Source organism: Dendropsophus ebraccatus, chromosome 14, assembly GCF_027789765.1.
Source record: "Dendropsophus ebraccatus isolate aDenEbr1 chromosome 14, aDenEbr1.pat, whole genome shotgun sequence".
Taxonomy (NCBI): Eukaryota; Metazoa; Chordata; class Amphibia; order Anura; family Hylidae; genus Dendropsophus; species Dendropsophus ebraccatus.
The window spans coordinates 52533026-52553347 of NC_091467.1; the positions used below are offsets into that span (position 1 = coordinate 52533026).

A 20322-nucleotide genomic window follows, 5' to 3' on the forward strand; every position below is an offset into this window, starting at 1 on the left:
TGTAGCAGCTTGTATGGATGTGTCTGTAAACCCCGCAGAGTTTATAAACTGTTGTGAACTCTGGTGAAAAGTTAGAGGGATTGGAACTAGACGTTCAGCCTATAAAAGAGCTATACTCTATACCAGTGTTCCCCCACCTGTTGCAAAACTACACCTCTCAGCATGTTTGGCTCTCGAAGGAAAATGCGCAACTGGATTTTACCATGCTAAATGTTTTGTTCAGAGAAGTCTGTCAGGGTCTTAAAGGGGAAGTCCGGCGTAAATTTTTATTAAAGAATTGCATTACTCCCCAAAAGTTATACAAATTACCAATATACACTTATTACGGGAAATGCTTATAAAGTGCTTTTTTCCCTACACTTACTACTGCATCAAGGCTTCACTTCCTGGATAAAATGGTGATGTCACTTCCTGGATAACATGGTGATGTCACTTCCTGGATAACATGGTGATGTCACTTCCTAGATAACATGGTGATGTCACTTTCTGGATAACATGGTGATGTCACTTCCTGGATAACATGGTGATGTCACAACCCGACTCCCAGAGCTGTGCGGGCTGTGGCTGCTGGAGAGGATGATGGCAGGGGGATGCTCAGTGTCCCTACAGTGCCCTGTGTCCCTCAGTGTCCCCCTGCCATCATCCTCTCCAGCAGCCACAGACCGAACAGCTCTGGGAGTTGGGTCGTGGCATCATCATGTTATCCAGGAAGTGACATCTCAAACAAAAAGTCAATATGCACTAATAGTTAACTTACAGCCTCCACACTACCAGACTCCACCAGTCCAGCTTCAGGCTATGTTCACACTGCGTATGAATCCATCCGTAGATCGTACGCCGCTGTACATGTGCGGCTGAAACTACGGGCGTGGGAAAAATAGACATGTGGCCGGATGCGTACGAACCGCGAACATACGCCGTAGTACAGTTATGCTTCCCTAGCTTGTTTCGTAGCGATCTGAGGCAGGTCATTTACTTGGAAATCTTCGCCCAGCCCCGTAAACCACACAGAACCTTTTGAAACGAAAAATCAAGTTCAATTTGACTGAAATAAGTACTTCGTACTGAACCGCATGGAAATCCACGGCCGTGAGTTTCAACATTTCCGTCCTCAAACAGTGGTCTTGTTCATTTTTCACGGCGCCGCATACGATCCAGCCGTAAGCTCATACGTAGTGTGCACTGTGCGGGCGTATATCGTATACTTTCAAGCGAACACATCAACCTCAAAACTACGCGCGTATATACGCGGTTCGCACTACGGACGGATTCATACGCAGTGTGAACATAGCCTCAACATGCAATATGGTACGGAAAATGTGAAGGAAAGAAAGAGGTTAAACTCTCACCAGTCTTCTGTCATCTTCGGGTAATTAAACCCACTGTACACTGTACTGGCAGTGCACCAAATACTCACTTAGTCCATTAGACTTATAGATTCTTTTATGGTAACATTGGATCCAGGAAGTGACATCACCAAGTTATCCAGGAAGTGACATCACCATGTTATCCAGGAAGGGAAGTCTTGGTGCAGGGAAAGCCTTGGTGCAGGGAAAATAGCACTTTATAAGCATTTCTAATAATAAGTATATATTTTTGATTTGTATAACTTTTGGGGGGCAATAAAATACTTTAATAAAATTGAGTGCATCATCCTATCAATCAAAATAGGGCGCACTGATTTATAAGACTAAAAGCCATTGGCTACTCGCACTGTCAATCACTCTTGTGACTGCAGTTTTAGTTTGAGAAAGTGGGAAGTTTACCCGTGAAACGGCTGTACCCTGAGGGCACGGGATCTGCTGGATCTGTCTCCCCCTGCCCCACACCAACCTGTTTGATGTCACCCTGAATAAAGATACGTATTGCCTGAAGACTGGTGAGTGCTACTGGTTACCTTTCTGTTGCTTTCCTACCTGGCTTGTGCATTATGTTGGATGGACTTATATCTGAAAACCTTGCTGAGCACCACATATAGGCGAGACGATCGGGTTTGAACAATCCTGTTACCCGAGATACCAAGAGTGACACTTTCTACACTTAAAACACATTTTTGAACGCATCCTTTACCACTGAATGCGATAGCGCCGACATCTCTTTGAAGCTTGTGTGACTGCAGTTTTATGCCTGCAGTCAGAAGAGGCTGCTCTGTACCTCCTGTCCCTTTAAAAACTGCACTGTAAAGACTGTACTCTATAAACACTGCTCAGAGGAGGCCTATATTATTTAAAGACTGCAGAGGGGCCTATAGTATATAGAGACTGCATGGGGGGGTACACTTTATAAAGACTGCACAGAGGAGGCCTATACTATATAAAGACAACACAGAGGGGACCTATACTATATAAAGACTACACTAAATTACAGTGGCACCTCTGTTCTCTAACTTAATTGGTTCTGGAAGGCTGTTTTAGAACCGAGCGGTTTAAGAACAGAGCTGTGTGTTCCCATAGGGAACAATGTATATCTCATTAATTGTTTTTTTTACACTCCATGCGTCTTGCACCAACAGGTGGAACTTTTGTTCTAACAACGAGGTGTTTGGGAACCAAGGTATTAATGTATATACAGACTGCACAGAGGGGGCTATACCATATAAAGACTGCACAGAGGCGGCCTATACTATATAAAGACTGCACAAAGGGGGCCTGTACTCTATAAGGACTGCACAGAGGAGGCTATATTATATAAAGACTGCACAGAGGAGGCTATATTATATAAAGACTGCACAGAGAGGGGCCTATATTTTATAATGATTGTACAGAGGGTACCAATACTATATAAAAACTGCACAGAGGGGGTGTATTATAAAAAGACTGTACAGAGGGGCCTATACTATATCGAGGCTGCACAAAAGGGGCCTAAATTTTATACAGACTTCAAAAAGGGGGCTATATTGTATAAAAAGAGTGCACAGAGGGGGTCTATATTATATAATGACTGTACAGAGGGGGCCTATACTATATAGGGACTTTAGTACTATATAGGGGCACAGAGTAGAGCTTTAAAACTTTATGAGGGTACAGAGGGGCCTAACTACTATATAGGGCATAAGGACCTAGCTACTATATGTGCTGGAGCAACCTAAACTGTTTATATATCAAATTCAAGAGAGAGGATTCATGGGCAGGAGAAGACTTTGTGATAACCCAAGCTGGATGGAGAGGAAAAGGAAAAGTGAATGATCAGAGAAGATGCCCTCTCTTAGTCACTGGATGTGACTGCACTCTCGTACAGGGTCTGTAGTTGTACCAATAGTGATTATGGTGTGGTGGTATTATTTAGTAGTATAACTAGTGATCTCTTTCTGTTTTGTTCAGTAGCAGTATGACGGAATTATGAAATTACTGTATGGTGCACTTTGAGGGTGTTATACTGTGTGTGAAACACTAAAGGAGGCTTTATACTGTGTAGGGAGAGTGTACCGCTATCTTGTGTGTATGGCCATCTTTTTTCCTCTCTCATACATGGTTAGTAGATTGTTCATGTATGTGGGCATTCAGGGGAATAGGTGTCTGCTGGACAAGCATATGGGCGACAGCTATCTATAAGCCCCAATACACCTTAGTGAAGGTTGTCATTCGGCTGTTTTCGACAGCACTGGCCAATAGTAATTGTAGAAATTGTCTGACTCTCCCCTGATACCTGATGTTGAGAAAGGGCAGGATATCAGGCATTTCAGATTCTAATTGCATGATTCTTTTGATTTTAGGGGAATATGACACCACCAGAGCTGTCTGGCAGCAGCTTATCTCCCCTCTTCCCATTCAGAACAAGTCGTATGTACAAGTGGTACCTTGGTTTAAGAGCAACTAGGATTAAGAGCGTTTTGAAAGAAGAGCTCACAGTTTTTCAAAATTGTGACTTGGTGTAAGAGCATTGCTTTGGTGTAACAGCTTCCTGTACTGGGTGGGAGGGGGAGGGACATGGTCTGCATAGCGGGGCCTACAGCACTGTACTCTAACCCAGGAAGTCTCTGTCAGCCCTTGTGTTCCCCATCCTCTCCATTCCTGCTATAACGTGCCTGCAGATACAGTCAGCTATACACACTGCTGGTATAATGTGCCTGCACTCACAGTCAGCTATACACACTGCTGGTGTAATGTGCCAGCACTTACACTCAGCTATACACACTGCTGGTGTAATGTGCCTGCACTCACAGTCAGCTATACACACTGATGGTGTAATGTGCCTGCACTTACACTCAGCTATACACATTGCTGCTATAATCTGCCTGCACTCATGCTCAGCTATACACACTGCAGCTGCTGTAATGTGCCTGCACTGACACTCAGCCATACACACTGCTGTATAGAAAAGTTTCTGTCACTGTCCTCTTGCACAGCTTTGTGATTCTCACTTCCTGATTGGTCCATGCTGGACACATTCCCCTTCCCCATTGCTGTCATGTGACCACACAGACCTCTGACAGCAGGCCTGCCTCTCTATTCTAGCCTGTTGTACTACACTACTGCATTATGGGGATCTGCAGTTCCATCCTGTATCTACAAACTGCTGCTGTTTTTTCAGGTTTATGCACTTACTATACATTATACTCCACATGCTGATTGCTCTACTGTACAGTAACTTATAATATCACATATTCAGCTTTTTCTCATTCTTTGTTTCATCTATTTTACATGTTATTTAGAAACAAATCATTATTTTTGGCGTGTGGAACTAATTGTCTGCATTTCAATGATTTCTTATGGGAAAATTTGCTTTGGATTGGATTTGGATTACAAGCACGGTCCCAGAACGAATTATGCTCGTAATCCAAGGCACCACTGTATATGTGTATGGTGTGAATGGGATAGATAGCGGTCAATGTTCTGCCAATAACTAGTGAAGGTGTCCAGCTAGCTGGTGGTGGGTTTAGCCATCAGTATAAAAAGAATGGGGGCCTCTTAGTCTCCTCTGGCAGATGATGTGTGGACAGTGGCCAATGATTATTTGACGGGCCAAAAACGATGACCAGCGGAAGAACCAGCATTTGCCTGTACACTGGCTGATCGCTGATCCTATTACATAGGGTAAAATCAGCTAATATTCAGCCAGCTAATAGGGGGCTAAGTGTTTGCCCCAAGTGATGCCAGGTTATAACTGGACACAGCACTATATTCCCATATGAATGTATGGGTACTACTCCATGCCTGTCCTTACCAGCTCCAGGGAAGTCTCATAAGGAATGTTGTTATAGTACACTACAGGACACAGCTAGTAGTTCCCACCTCACAGTAAGGGGCTGTCGGAGCAGATAAGGGTCCTGACTCCAGCTTAGGGCAGACATGCCTTGTGTTTCATACACGTCTCTCCTCCCTCCTCTCTCATGCACCAAGCCCTGTGCCTCTCTTCTTTATCAGGGTGCAGGCAGTCTGGAGCCAGAGCCTGACCTGGTGATGACAGACAGGCTGTGAGAATCTTTCTCCAGGTACTACGACCACCCTCTTTCCTCTAAGCATGCCCAGATAACAGCTGATGTCACTGCGGTGCTGGGAAATCTCCTCACCATTAGTGTAAGGAGGAGGTGACGCCTGGAGACCCCTGTCCATCAATGTGTGAGCTCCAATCCATAATACCTCATCTGTAATGCCCAGTCAGCCCAATCACATACCGTACAGATGTGCTGGATGCTGAGCAGGTCATCTATTACTGCTTGGTTTATATTCTGCCATGTAATAGGATAGCTATATGGTTTTAAGATTAAGTAGACCATCAATAATCAATTAATTCTCATGAACAACATTGAAGTTTTACTTTCAGTCAAAGAAAGATACAGATATGTCATGTAGTGTAGAGAAATTGCTTAAAGGGCTTGTCTAGTTTAGAAACTCACTTTCATACACCATACAAGGAAATTCTGAGTAATACTGAGTGATAAAGAGGATTTTTATTTTTAGCTGGATGACCCGTCCTGTCCTGTATTACACAAAAAAACCCATTAATATCAATGGACACTATGTAATGCTTAATTTTCCCTGTGGTGGCGCTGCAGGCAAACTAAACATTTACCAGTAGGGAAACTCTGTGCGATAAATTTATGGTCAAGGGATTCTTCTAATAAGTATGAATCCTCAAAAATAGAGAACCCCTTTAACATTTAATACTAATAATAATGATAGTTTCATCCAAAAGGATTTTTAGTTTAGGATACCTTGTTTCAGAAACCTAAACAGGGAATTCATGCACTCCAAAAATCCACAACCCAGTCTAAGCAGAGAGCAGCTAAAAAGAGTATCTACCTGTCAGGTACGGAACTGGAGGACAAGAGACCCTAGCACTGGCAGTCGCCCCGCTATCTCTGCCTGCCCACTGCAACTGCTCTAAGTGACAGTGGATAACTGGGTGACAGTCCCTAGCCTGAACAGGTGTAACACAAAATGCAGAGAAGACGTACAAACACAATAACTCGGGGTCAGGAAGCTAGGTCTGTAACAGACGGTTGGTGCGGTACAAAGTCAGGATCGTCAGGAAGCCAAAAAACAGAAACTGGAAACCAAGAATTCAATCAGGATAAAAGCTAGGTCAAAGGACACTCAGGTACTGAGGCTCTATTGCAGGCAAGGAAGGACACACACACAGGGGAGGATATTTGTGGAAGCTGGAGTCCCAGCCTCAGCTCTGTAAAGCTGACTGGTGGTGAAGGCCGCCAGTCAGTTAATGAAAACATATTACACCTTGGCCGTGGCAAAAACAAATGCAATGTCCCCGCGTCCCTACCAACCGCCTGGGCCGATTGTCAGGGATGCTGTCAACGTGCTTCTCGCAATCAGCCGTGCGCTCTGGTGTACTCCTAACACTACCTGTCTAGAAGACCCTGCCTGTCTCTTTCTTACACAGAGGGTACAAACACATACATCGTATACGCAACAGATACGCAGCAGATTTGATGGTGCAGATTTGATGCTGTGTTCAGTTATTTAGATGTAATCTGCTTCGTATTAGTTGCATATTTGCTGTGTATCGCAGCCGTAAATATGCTGCGTATACGGTGTGTGTGTTTGTACCCAGACACTGATTTCACTGTCAGTTTACGGTCCATTGAATGCCTTGTTGTTGGTTGCCCATTGTCCTGTGTAAACAGGTGATGTGTGGCTGACAATGTTGCACTGAATTGGTCGCATGAATGATCCCGCAATGATTTGCGTGGCCCAGCTGTATGATTTATTGAGCCATGTGAGGGCAAACAAATTGCAGATCACAGAGATCAGCACTCCCAGCCCATCGACCTATGTTATTTTGTAATTTAAAAATGTCTACCCATGTCAGAAAAGAATCTGTGCCTTAGTTCACAGTGTAAACTACAGCATGGATTACCACTGAAAACAAAAGGATGTGAATTCCACATGGACATACCCTAATGATCAATGTTGTTTGGTCCTAGCATGGTTCATGGACAGAAAAATGCAGTGTGAATCCGGCCTTAATGGTGGTCCAGCTCTCACAGCAAAAGTCACATACACAACTTACTGAGCAGCCGAAATGGATACCCGCTGTTGGCTGGTCGGTACTAGAAAGTTGTCACATAACATAATTTTCAAAATATAAATCAACAGTAGATGTGAAATACGGTTTGCAATTTCATTAATTTATTATTTTTATAATTACTATATTATTATCTTTTACTTATAATGGAAAACATAGGATCTTTTTTTAGACTGAAAAAAAAACACACACAAAAACACAGGAAGTCCCGGTCATCTGTGCACAGAGAAGGCAGTCATGTGATTGATGGACACATTAGGCTGTGACTCTCTGTACTGTCCGGGACTTCATGTGTTTAGTCTCTTTTTATTTTTTCAATCAGCACAAGACTAAAAAGCTGCCTTTAGGACAGTGGACCTGGATACAAGTAAGTATAGCTGTTATATAGCAGCCTTCAGGAGACTGGACCTGGATACAAGTAAGTATAGCTGTTATATAGCTGCCTTTAGGAGACTGGACCTGGATACAAGTATAGCTGTTAGATAGCAGCCTTCAGGAGACTGGACCTGGATACAAGTAAGTATAGCTGTTATATGCTGCCTTCAGGAGACTGGACCTGGATACAAGTAAGTATAGCTGTTATATGCTGCCTTCAGGAGACTGGACCTGGATACAAGTAAGTATAGCTGTTATAAAGCCGCCTTCAGGAGACTGGACCTGGATACAGTAAGCATAGCTGTTATATAGCAGCCTTTAAGAAACTGGACCTGGATACAAGTATTTTTTATAATACACTGTTACCTCTATTCTTGAGTATCTTCCCTAGGAAATAATGTAAATGTGTTTAATTGCTTACAGCACCCACCAATACTTACCTACAGTACAGTACAGATTTTCTGATGACGCAGACTGACCATGTGTCATACCTGTGCCCTGTAAATGGGCTGTTATTTGAACTAACCATTTTCCACCTGTGGTGTAAATTTACATTACAGGGCAAGAAGGGGCTAAACGTGGGTATCTAGAACATATGTGTATCTGAGATTATGATATCTAGAACGTATGTGTATCTGAGATTAGGATATCTAGAACGTATGTGTATCTGAGACAGGGAAATTAGACTGTGAGTCAGGGACAGTGGTTGATGTGAGCAATGACATCACTGTAGAACATATTGGCGCTATATACGCAACATAAATAATAACCTAGAATAAACAAAGTCTATAAGTCTACAACCCTAGGATTTTATAGATAGGAAATCCCCTCAATCTCCTAACAAAGAAACGTCCACATTGAGGAAACTAGCCACACGACTGAAGAGCTTACACTCCATTATAGCATTACAAGGTGCGCTCAGCGGAGTCACCTGAGGGAATATTGGTCTGAGATGAGAAAGTGCTGTCGGCAGCTTCCTGTGGGAGGAGCGAGACACGACGATCAATGGAAGGATGCATTGTAAAATCAATGCTCTGTATAATCAGGGCACTCCAAGGGTAAAGATGCAAAAAGACCTGGAAAAAAGCCTCTTCTTGCACGACTGCTTGTAAGCAGAGCAGGTTCCTGGCTGGATGCAAACACAGCAGGATCTGGCCTCTCTAAGGCCAATATCCAACAGACATAGTTAGCATTTTGCAGACGCAGATGTTAACCCCGTCTGCTGCATGGGAGCCGACAATCTGTATACAAATCAATGAGTCTTTCCTTAACATCTTGCACATCCCTGACACGTGCTTGCTGCTGGAACAAAGTGAATACAGATCTGCCCGCACACTTTGCTGACAAACATATGGATGTAAGCAATTTCTACATTACTGAGTATAATGAATATTTTATTCTTGCACATTTACACACTAACAAAAGCGTAAGTAAGCTGTAACCCCTTCACTGCCAGACGGGCACTGCGTAGAGCCAAGCTTCTCTGAGTGGCCGGATGATGGAAACTAATTGAAATAGGAGAAGATCCGTCAGAGGAACTGCAGGGAAAGCACTGGGGGAGATTTGTTGCCTCTACGCACTGATGGCTTCATCCGATTCATTGTTCAGGATCTCACCAGAGAGCAAAATTAATTATGTTCTGCATCTGCATCTTAAAGACGTAGTAACGTATAAATATCGTAAGGCAGATCACATAGAATTACAACACAATAAGAGCCATATAGTCATAGCACTGTATATAGGAATTAGCACACAACTGTATAACCTTCTAACATTTAAATAGACATATAAACGTATGGAGATTTTTTATGTGGAGCTCACATTGAAAAATCACAGTTTGCTCCATCAAATGTCACACAAGTTTTTCCCTAGTGTTTGGAGATATAACAATATACACCATATTACAGGCTTAAGTACATGTGTGTTGCTGTGTGTTTTAGAAAAGGTGGTAATGGAGGGGGGTAATGGACCAGACACCACACCAACCTCCCCACCCCCCATCCCGCATCAATAACGCACTGGCACAGCAAAGTGGACCAAATACACACTATGGAACAGTTACTGAGTTGGACGAAGAGGTCCTACTTTAAATTTGAACAAAACTGGTCCCCTTGGTTGAAATATAAGCTGGACCACCGGATTTGTCTTTAATCTAGAATGGCCTCTAGCAACCCCATACCCCCCCCCCCCCCCCTCACACACACACACACATTTTTTCCCCCCTCCGTTACCTCTCCCTCCTCTGATGTATTTGTTTGTTCTGTATGTTTTGGAAGGTCACTATGCCTCTGTTTTCTCTACATCAGGGTTGGGGAACCTTCGGCCCTCCAGCTGTTGCAAAACTACAATTCCCATCATGCCTGGACAGTCAAAGCCGAAGGCTGGAGAGCCGAAGGTTTCCCATGCCTGCTCTAGAGAGTGCATTTCCTTATGTTGAGGTACCATGCGCCCTACGACGGTGATTTGATCAAGAGTCGTACAACGTATTATATTGCTTATATGGAATTACTGCTTGACTTTTTCCTCCCTGTTACCATTTTACTTGAAAATTAAATAAAGTACGTTTAAAAAAATGAGGCCCAAAATAAGGAGAAAAATACTGTGTGTAAAGCCACCCTATAAATCGAGCCCTAAGCTATGTTCCCACACAATATTTTGGGCATTGTTGGGCCTGTAAATGCTCCTCTTCCTGCCACCAAAAAAAAAAAAAGTTTAAAAACAAATGTGTGGGCAAGCAGTACATCAATAATGTACTAATGATACTAATAGTATGATGCAAAAGAATTGCATGGCGTTGATATGTATAACCAATCTAAAAAAGTAAACCAAATTATAAAAAATGTTTACAAAAAATAATAAAAAACACTCCCCTAATAAAAGTTAAGATAAACCCCCTTTTCTAATTAAGATTAAAAGAAAAGCAAAAACAGAATTTTCCTTACTATTAACTTCTAACATTCCTCACCCGGCTCAGTGTAATCATAAGAAAATAGCAAAGGGCAAAATTGCAGATTTTTGGTCACATTACTATTGCAGAAAAAAAATGGAAATTTTTAAAATCAGATCCTTGTTTAGGCCGGGTTCACACACAGTATATTTCAGGCAGTATTTGGTCCTCATGTCAGGTCCTCATAGCAACCAAAACCAGGAGTGGATTAAAAACACAGAAAGGATCTGGTCACATAATGTTGAAATTGAGTGGATGGCCGCCATATAACAGTAAATAACTGCCATTATTTCAATACAACAGCCGTTGTTCTAAAATAACAGCAAATATTTGCCATTAAATGGCGGCCATCCACTCAATTTCATCATTGTGTGAACAGATCCTTTCTGTGTTTTTAATCCACTCCTGGTTTTGGTTGCTATGAGGACCTCAATACTAACTGAAATATACGTAGTGTGAACCCAGCCTAATACAGTACAGACAAAAACTACAGATTATGGCCCTACAACAGCCCCATAGACAAAGTTATAATTCTTTAAAAGTAGTAGAATAAACAAAAGTTCTGTAAACTGGGTAACACTGTAATTGTACTGACCCAAATACAAATACAAATCAAGACATTTTTATGGTAAAATGCACTATATGAAAAACTAAGTACAATTAATAGCGCAAAAGAAAAGCCCTCACATAGGTTCAGTCTGTAGCTGGAAAACTAAGAGTTACGGCTTCTAGAAGGCAGGGAGATAAAAATGAAACTTGTCTGCATCCTTAAAGGGGTTTTCTGAGCAAAATTTACGGCTAAATCATCCAGAGGCCAACTCATCAGTCACTAATCATCAAGATGCCAACACCGCCACTGTGGCAATTAGCTGTTTAGCGCCACACTACATAGTGGATGGAGTTTGTCTCCGTTCATTGTATACTAAACGTTTCTAATACGATCAGAAATTTACATATGGGTATTGGTGCAAGTCCTGGCTATTCCCCTCTTTGGTCAGTAGAGGGCAGTGTGGAGTAGTGTAAACTATGATATGGTGTCATTGGCTGGCAGCTCAATGATCTTTAGAGAATTAGAAAAGAGCCGGTTGGAGAGTCATTGAGTCCAGTGGAGCGGTGATGTGTCATTAAACCTCACAGAGGACCTGGCATCAGCGTTTCACTGTTCTATGCATTGAAGGCTAATGAATACACTGCGGCCGCAATGATTTCTGCATCTGTATTCCTGAACGTTCACACATCCAATCACCCTTTCCGATATCTAGAAATATAGAAAATGCATGCATTTACCTGATTGACAAAGCTCCCCACAGAACAGTGCTACACCCTTACAAGAGTTAGTAATAAAAACTCTTATTAATCATTGTTAAAGTACATAGTAAAGTACTGCAACTATCATGTAACCTGAATAATCCTGTATAGAGGAAAGACACTACGGTGTATATACTTTGTGTTCAGTGTATGCTCATAGCCTATAAGGCCTCAAATATATATATATATACATATACATATATATATATTTCATACCCAGCAGTAATAATGCAATTGTGCAAGGAGTCTTTACTGTACTTGTTCTTTTTTCTTTAGGTTTCATAAGAATCGGATGGTAAAAAAAAGATGTGTCCGCTTCTGACTGCTCAGGGATATAATACACTTACAGGGCATCCAGTGGGACAGATGCAAAGGTTGCTGTAACAAACTTTATTCTAACCAAAATCATATAGATGAAAAAGGAGCATTATGGTTTTTATTGCTCGGGCTGAAAACAATCAGATTACACCCCGGCTTGTTTTCCACTAATTCCACTGCAGAGCTGAGGAAAGCAAATTCCCGTACAGGATCCGAGGACAATTGAAGCATTAAACTGCTGACGGGAGGAAGACAAAGATCTGGACACCTGGTGCTTTGTATAACAGTAACGGGCAATTGTAAGTGTGAACAGCCCGGGGAATCCTGGGAAGTCATCTCACACAATATGCCATATGGAGACATACAGGTTTTTCACATGGAAGCGGATATTGAAAAATATTGCTATGTTCAATCGAATATAGGGAGGCTGCCGCAGATTTCACCCGTCAGATTTGCTGCAGGAAATCCACAGCGGATTTGGCTTCCCAGTGACACCAATGACAGTAACACTGTAAGGCCAGTTTCTCAGAAGTGTAAGGCTGCTGTCACACATGGAAGTTTTTTTTGTTTTTTTTAAAATCGTCACTGTAGTTTTTCAGCCAAAGCCAGAAGTGGATCCAGCAGAAGTCAGAAGTATAAGCCCTTCCTTTAGATTCCCCATTCAATTTAAATCCACTCTTAATTTTGGCCTAAAAACCGCATTGGTAATTTTCAAAAAAAAAAACAAAAAAAAACAGCAGTGTGTGACAGCCGCCCAATACTGGCCCACTATTGTCTCTGTATACTGGCCTGTCTACAGGTCCTGTGTGCATCTAAGGGACCTAGTCCACCGGACGATTATTGTTCATATTATCGTTAAATCGTTCGAATCTAAACGATAATCGTTCGGTTGAAATGCAGTTAACGATTAACGACCGAACGAGAAATCGTTGATCGCTTTATAAGACCTGGACCTATTTTTATCGTTGCTCGTTTGCAAAACGTTCGCATTGAATAAGACGTCGTTCGGTCGTTCGCAGTAGATATGAAGGCAATAGCAAATAAATAGCAAAGAAAAACGATCGCAATTGTATCGTTCCATGGAAATGATTGAACGTTTTCAGATCTTTCGCAATAGCGGTCATTTGAGATCGTTAATCGTTAACGATTATGCAAACGATAATCGTCCGGTGGAATAGGGCCCTAAAATCTAACTTGGATAGCTAAAGATAATGCAGTAACTATATGCTTCTTAGCCTTGACCTTTGGCACTAACCGGGGTAGCACACAGCGGCTCCTGCTACCCTCACAGTCAGTGCCCACATCCAAGTGCTGTATAGGGATATACAGCAAGAAGTAGGTGATACAAAATCTGGAAAAAGAGGCTCTTTGCTATAATGACTGTATTGCAATATGACCAGAATACAGTAGTTTGTGATTTTAATCCCAGGATATGGTGCTGCCCAACACATTAAAAGGATAACACATTTCGGGAACCACATCCCTCTGTTAGACTGCAATATGGAGGCAGGGCTGCCACACAACAGATCAGCACTATGACTGTATAGTGTAAGGGCCCAGGACTCCTTTTGAACTAGGTCATTTTCCTTGGACTCTGCACTTAAAAGGATTCTTTAGAGAAAAAAAACTGTTGATTGTCTATGCACAGGAACATTGCTCACCCAATCACTGCGCTGTCCTGCTAAGTGGGATGTCAGGGAGCCGGGACCCTGAGAAACAAGTGGGTGCACGGGCAGGTATCATATTAGCTTGGCAGCAGTGGGTTAAATAGGAAGTGGCTATACATTCTCACAGCGGAATGAAAAATCTTCTGCAATGATGTAAAGTCACAGAAAATGGCAGCACTGCGTATTGCAGCCGAACTCGCAGTGTGAAATCCGCAGCAATACGGTACGTGTGAAGCTGGCCTAAGACAAGTTCTCAGAACAATGCAAATGCAAAGAATTTACCCATCATCCATCCCCTCCTTGGTTGAACTTGATGGACATGTATATGATATGCTAGTTTATTGAAATGTCCTAGAAAACCCATTTAACCTAAGTACCGTGTTTCGTTGGAAATAAGACAATGTTTTATATTCATTTTCCCTCCCGAAGATGCGCTAGGTCTTTTTTTCAAGGAATGTCTTATTTCTCCATGAAAAGAATTCAAAAGTCACACGCACAGCAGGGACAGAGTTTATAGTATGGCAGCTTCCGGCCACCAGGGGGAGCTCACCACAGCACACCTGTACAGCACAGCAGAGACAGTGTACAGTATGGCTGCAGGCGACGGGATAACGGCAGACTGTGTGCAGCTCCACATCTGCCGGTAGAGGACAACGGGGATGGCGGCAGACAACAGGCCTCTTGATGCCTTGCCTGTACATTTACAAGAGACGGCTGCGGAAGGGAACATCAGGGTTGGTGGCAGGTGATGGTCTTAATGCTCAAATATTGTACCGATGACACAGCCACACATTATGTCAATTTACAAAGGTCAGTACAGTGGTGCCTTGGATTATAAGCATAATCCAAGGGAGAAACACAAAAGGGAAAGTCAACAAGCCAAAGTCCAAACCAAACGGGCAACGCAGTACAGAATAAGTAAACAATCGGATAGACAAAGGTCAGGCAGGAGGTCAGATAACAGGTCGAGCAAGCAGAGGAATTAAGAACGGGGATCGCAGGAGCAGACAGGGAGAGCTGGGATCAGGGTGTGAACCTTAATAGCCAGCGCTGAGAGACTGGCTCAGCTTTCTTTTATGAGGATCAAGAGCCCGGTCCGGATCCCCATTGGACCGGCGCTCTGATCCTCAAGGTTCCTTAGAGTAGGGACCATGTCTCGAGGACGCCTTAACATTGGCGACATGGTACACTCTGTTTGATCAAATAGTTTGCTAAGATCCTCACTTTTTAATATCTACAGAGCAGGTGTTTACCGTGTGTACGCTGGGAGGAGTATATACGGTAAGCCCTTGTACCTGTCGGTTGCTGCTGCACTTTCTGTTTTTTTGTCTGTACTTTAGCCACGAGCAGCGTGCAACCTGCAGTGTGAACAGAGTCTTAGATGTGCGGCCAATTTTTCCTTTTTTGCAGTACAGAATCAGTAAACAATTGGATAGACAAAGGTCAGGCGGGAGGTCAGGTAACAGGTCGAGCAAGCAGAGGAATTAGGAACAGGGATCGCAGGAGCAGACAGGGAGAGCTGGGATCAGGGTGTGAACTTTAATAGCCAGCGTTGAGAGACTAGCTCAGCTTTCTTTTATGAGGGTCAAGAACCCGGTCCGGATCCCCATTGGACCGGCGCTCTGATCCTTAAGGTTCCAGACAGAGGAAAATGTCAATCACAAAGACTTGCTCAGCTGCAGCAATCAAGTCTAGCAGAGCTCAGTGTAACTCCTGCATTGCTGGGAGAAGTAATCGGGTGTGTCACACCAGGCTACTGCATATTCCTGACAACAAGTTAATAGAAATGAATACACAAGTGGTCAATTGTTCACCTGGACTGCGAGGTTGCAGCTGGAAGATCTGGGTACATGACATACCCGGTTTTCCAGCAGAAGTTGACAGAGGAACATCGCCTCAGCAGCCTGTCTGCTGATTCTAGTTTTCATGGGACTTCCTCTTTAAATGAAAAAATTTCCCTTTACATTGGGATAATGGCAATATAAATAAACTAGTTGCCTCACAAATAAAGACTAAAATAAACCTCTCTGAGACTATAAATGGGTTTTGATTATTTCCCTGGATCAATTACCCACATGATGTTTAGAACTAATTATATCCACAGATAACATTTCTAGTAAGGAAAGGGTCTGATCTATTCTGAAATCCAGTTAGTCATTATACTATAAGCCTTGTAGTACTGAGGGGATTCCACTACTAGAATGAACCCTACCTTTACCAATTATTCCCGTTCAGCATGACAGCCAGTCTTCCGCACTTACGTACTGTCAGGTGCAGGTGGTGTTCTACATTTCTCATTTGCTTTGTGTTACATAGTACTTCCCTTAAACCCACACAAAAGCCTCTTTTACAACCATCCGGAACCTTGTTTTTTGGAGGGGATAAAGAAGAACAGCTGGTTCTTCCTTCCATTGGAGACTCTGATTTCCACTCACAGGGTAGCTATCCCTAATAGGCGGCAATGGGTGACAGGTTGCCTAGTTCTGCAGGAGGGATAATTTGGATACTTACCCCAGGATTCATTGCTGGGTTGGCGGCCGCCTGAAGGCAGTACATTTCCTCATAAAACCTTCCCCAAGATATGGACAAAGGTAGCAGGGACAATTTTTTTTAGACAGTCTTTATGGGCAAAACAAAAAGTATTGACACATTCCACCTTTAGGACATCCAATTGTACACCCATGGCCATTAATACTGAGTCATTCCCCCCTTTAGGGTATGTTCCCACTGAGGAATAGGAATTGAAGAGGAAATTATTCTGATGAAAATTTCCTCTTCTTGAGTTGGCACCTAATTTGTGCAGAATTGGCACGGAATTTGAATGGAAAGAGAAAATTCAAAGCCCCAATGACTTCTATGGGGTTTCTCTGGGGAAATCCACCAAGGGAATTGACAAGTCAACTGTTTGGACAGAGGGCGGATTGTGCCAAAACATTCTGCGCATATATTTCGTTGACAGCAGTGGAAATCCATTGAACACAATGGGATATTGCTCTGTACATATTTTACAGGCAGAATTTAACGCAGATTCAGTTTGAAATTCCTTGCCTATTCCTCAGTGTGAACATACCCTTACAGGTGCAACAACTTCCGCTCATCTGAGAAAATTTTCTACAGGATTTTGGAAGTGTTTGTGGGAATTTTTGCCCATTTGTTCAGAACAGCACTTGTGAGGTCAAACTTCTTTGTACAGGCTCAGTGCTGGCAGTAAAATCCTGCAAGTTTATAATGCAGGGCAGGGAGGAGACATGCATGTTGCTGCTCAGCACAGCTTTTACGACTTCAAACTTAAAGGGAACCAACAACAACAAAAATCGCTATGACACTAAGGAAGTGTAGTCATCTGGGCGTCTGCTCACCATCAGCTATTCATGGTCCCCTGGGCATTCCAGCGCTGTAATTATGCCCCTTTAGGCATAATTGAAAGTGCTATCATCTCATTATGTCACACGGAGGCGGGCCTTTGTATCAGCGTTAATGTATGTTTTAGCAAAACACCGGGCAGAAATACAGTATGTTTAGGAAGTGTGCTGGGTCATGTACCACTATATTTCCTAAGAGTTATAGCGAATTTTGTTGTGATTGGTTCCCTTTAAGGTTGCTTATTTCTCTCAGAACAAAAGGGTCGGATGCAGAAAATCAATCGTACCAAGCCTTCCTCTCCTTGGACAGATAATAAGTTGGCAGGCCTTCCTGCACCTTAGATGGAACAAATGAATGTATTAATATGTAAACAGCATATGGGTGTTTACATATTAATAAAATAATTTGTGTCTTCTAAAGATTTATCTGCCTATAAGGTATCTGCCCATGACTGCAGCTATAAATGTGTTACAGAACTGGCAGATTCCCTTTTAGGGTGCGTTCACACCTACAGGATCTGCAGCTGATTTTCTGCAGCAGATTTCAGTTAAATAACTGAACACAGCATCAGATTTGATGCTGTGTTCAGTTATTTAACTGAAATCTGCTGCAGAAAATCAGCTGCAGATCCTGTAGGTGTGAACGCACCATAAAAGGGTTTTCTCATATTTAAAAAAATAAAAGAGGAAAAGAAAAATTCTATAGGTTGGAACTAAGGTACAACAAAAATTATACTCCCCCTAAGTTTTCCACTGCCCCCTGCTGGTAGTGCTGCAGTAACTTCCCATACACAGTGCAGATGATGCCATAGACAATCACTGAATTTGGTAGTCTTGTGCAGTACAGATAGAGACCACTGAGGTCAGTGCCTGCAGCATCATAAGCCCGGTGTACATGACATCACTGCAGCTCTTCCGGACAGAGACACCGGAGAGGTGGTGGTGCAGAATCTATGGCAAACTTAAGGGGAATACGGTTTCGTAATACATTTTCTTTAGCCTGCTTCGTGTACAAAGCGAATCTTTTGAAAATACCAAATAACCCTTTAAACTCACAAGCATTTTAGAGTATTACAAGTTCAGTTATCACACCCCTATGAGAGCAGAATGTATTCATTTGCTGTACGTAAACGGTTTCTTCTTCTCCCAAAGGGTTAACGGGACAGGCAGAGAGCCGTAAATCATTCTATAATACCGGCCCAGTACGCATAGAGCTGGGCTGTACCTTCGCTTGACATATCGCTCTTAGCTTTTTTATTTCACACTGCAGCAAAGTAATGCCGTCCAACTCTAGAGCTTAAGTCATATCACACCAGTGGTGCCAAATGCTGTAACCGTGTTCCTTTCTTTCTGAAGGACTTTGGCACAAGTTAGAGAAAGCACCCGGGACTTTGCGTTTCGAACAAGGGGATCTAAGGAACCTGGCATCACTTCTGCTGTCCTGACAAAGTCATACGGATACGTGCGAATGGAATTAGAGATGTGTGCTGCCTTGGTCAGGTTTCAAAGGGTTAACCAAAGAATTTACAGAAAATGTCTTGATAGGGCTTTGTTTGATATAAGGATATATCAGTAGTGGTGGGGATGCATTGTTTGAGTATTTCACAGCTATGGCTATTAATAAGTCATAGGTGATGGTAGGTTATGCATGGTGTACATTCTGTGTGCAGTAAGGAGTAGCCCTGATTTATACTGTATATCTGTGTACTAGCTATAAAACAAGTAGTAATGTATAAAAGGGTTAACAATAAAGCACTTGCATTACAGTATTGCTGTAAGTCTGGGTGCAGGGGATGTTAGTAATGCAGTAATAATTCTGTACAGATGATGTGGATGGAGATGCAGATACTGTAAAGACATAATGCAGCAATAAGGCACAGGATTCATTCTTTACAGGTGCAATAATGCAGTTATACAGGGTGGTAATAATGTTATAGCGATATACAATGCAGTCATAATGAACACATGGAGGATAGTGATGGAACTATTCTGCAAAAGTGGAGGGTGGTAATGCAGTTAGAAATAGTAGCAGTACCTCTGTATAGGTGGATGGACTAATCTTATTATAGCGTGTATAATACATCTGCGTAGGTGGAGAGCAGTAATGTAGATATGAGGGACCGTAATTCAGTCTAAGTAGAAGGAACACATTGATAGCGAACAGGCGGTTGGTAGGAATGCAGTAATAAATCTGCACAGGGTAGTAGTTCAGTAACAATTCTCTACAGATGGCGGGTACTAATGCAGTAATATTTCTGATTGGTGGAAGGTAGTGAAGGTGTGAGGCAGGTGCTAAGTAATAATTCTGTATAAGTGGAGGGTAGAAGTGTAGTTATGAAGGGCAGCACGACATCTGTAAAGTAATGCCCCATTGATATTGTACAGGTAGACTGGAGTACGCTAGGAATAATTCTGTATAGGTGAAGGATGGTAATGCTATATGAGGGTAGTTATGCAGTTATATAGGTTTTTACAGGGATGGTAGTAATGCACGGACACTGAAGATCGTAGAGTAGTAATAGTTCAGCCTCTGCATGGGTGACAGTAAGTGATGCAGCTGTACAAGTGGATGACGGCAGAGATACTCAACAGCTGGGGAGTAGTAATGCCAGTCCTAGTTTTGTGTAAGTGGAGAGAAGTAATGTAGGTATGAAGGTTAGGTAAGGTGTAGGTAAGTAGTCATTTTGGTAATAATTCAGTACAGTGGATGGTAGTAGTGCCATGATACTGAAGAGTTATATGGTAGTATAGTAATAATTCCGTACAGAGGATAGCAGTAGTGCAATGATACTGAAGAAGTATAGGGTAGTAAAGTAATAATTCCGTACAGAGGATGGTAGTAGTGCCATGATACTGAAGA

General features: G+C 42.5%; 2 long non-coding RNA genes across 2 annotated transcripts in view; one reads left to right on the forward strand and one right to left on the reverse strand.

Moving 5' to 3' along the window:
• Positions 1 to 19167, forward strand: part of LOC138773118 (uncharacterized) — a 28450-nt gene extending 9283 nt beyond the window's left edge. Inside the window, exons 2-3 of the long non-coding RNA XR_011359878.1 lie at positions 12392 to 12732; positions 18819 to 19167. This is a non-coding gene — a long non-coding RNA (uncharacterized lncRNA). The remainder of the gene's footprint in view (positions 1 to 12391; positions 12733 to 18818) is intronic.
• LOC138773119 (uncharacterized) overlaps positions 1 to 20322 on the reverse strand; it is a 78571-nt gene that overhangs the window by 23221 nt on the left and 35028 nt on the right. The window lies entirely within an intron of this gene.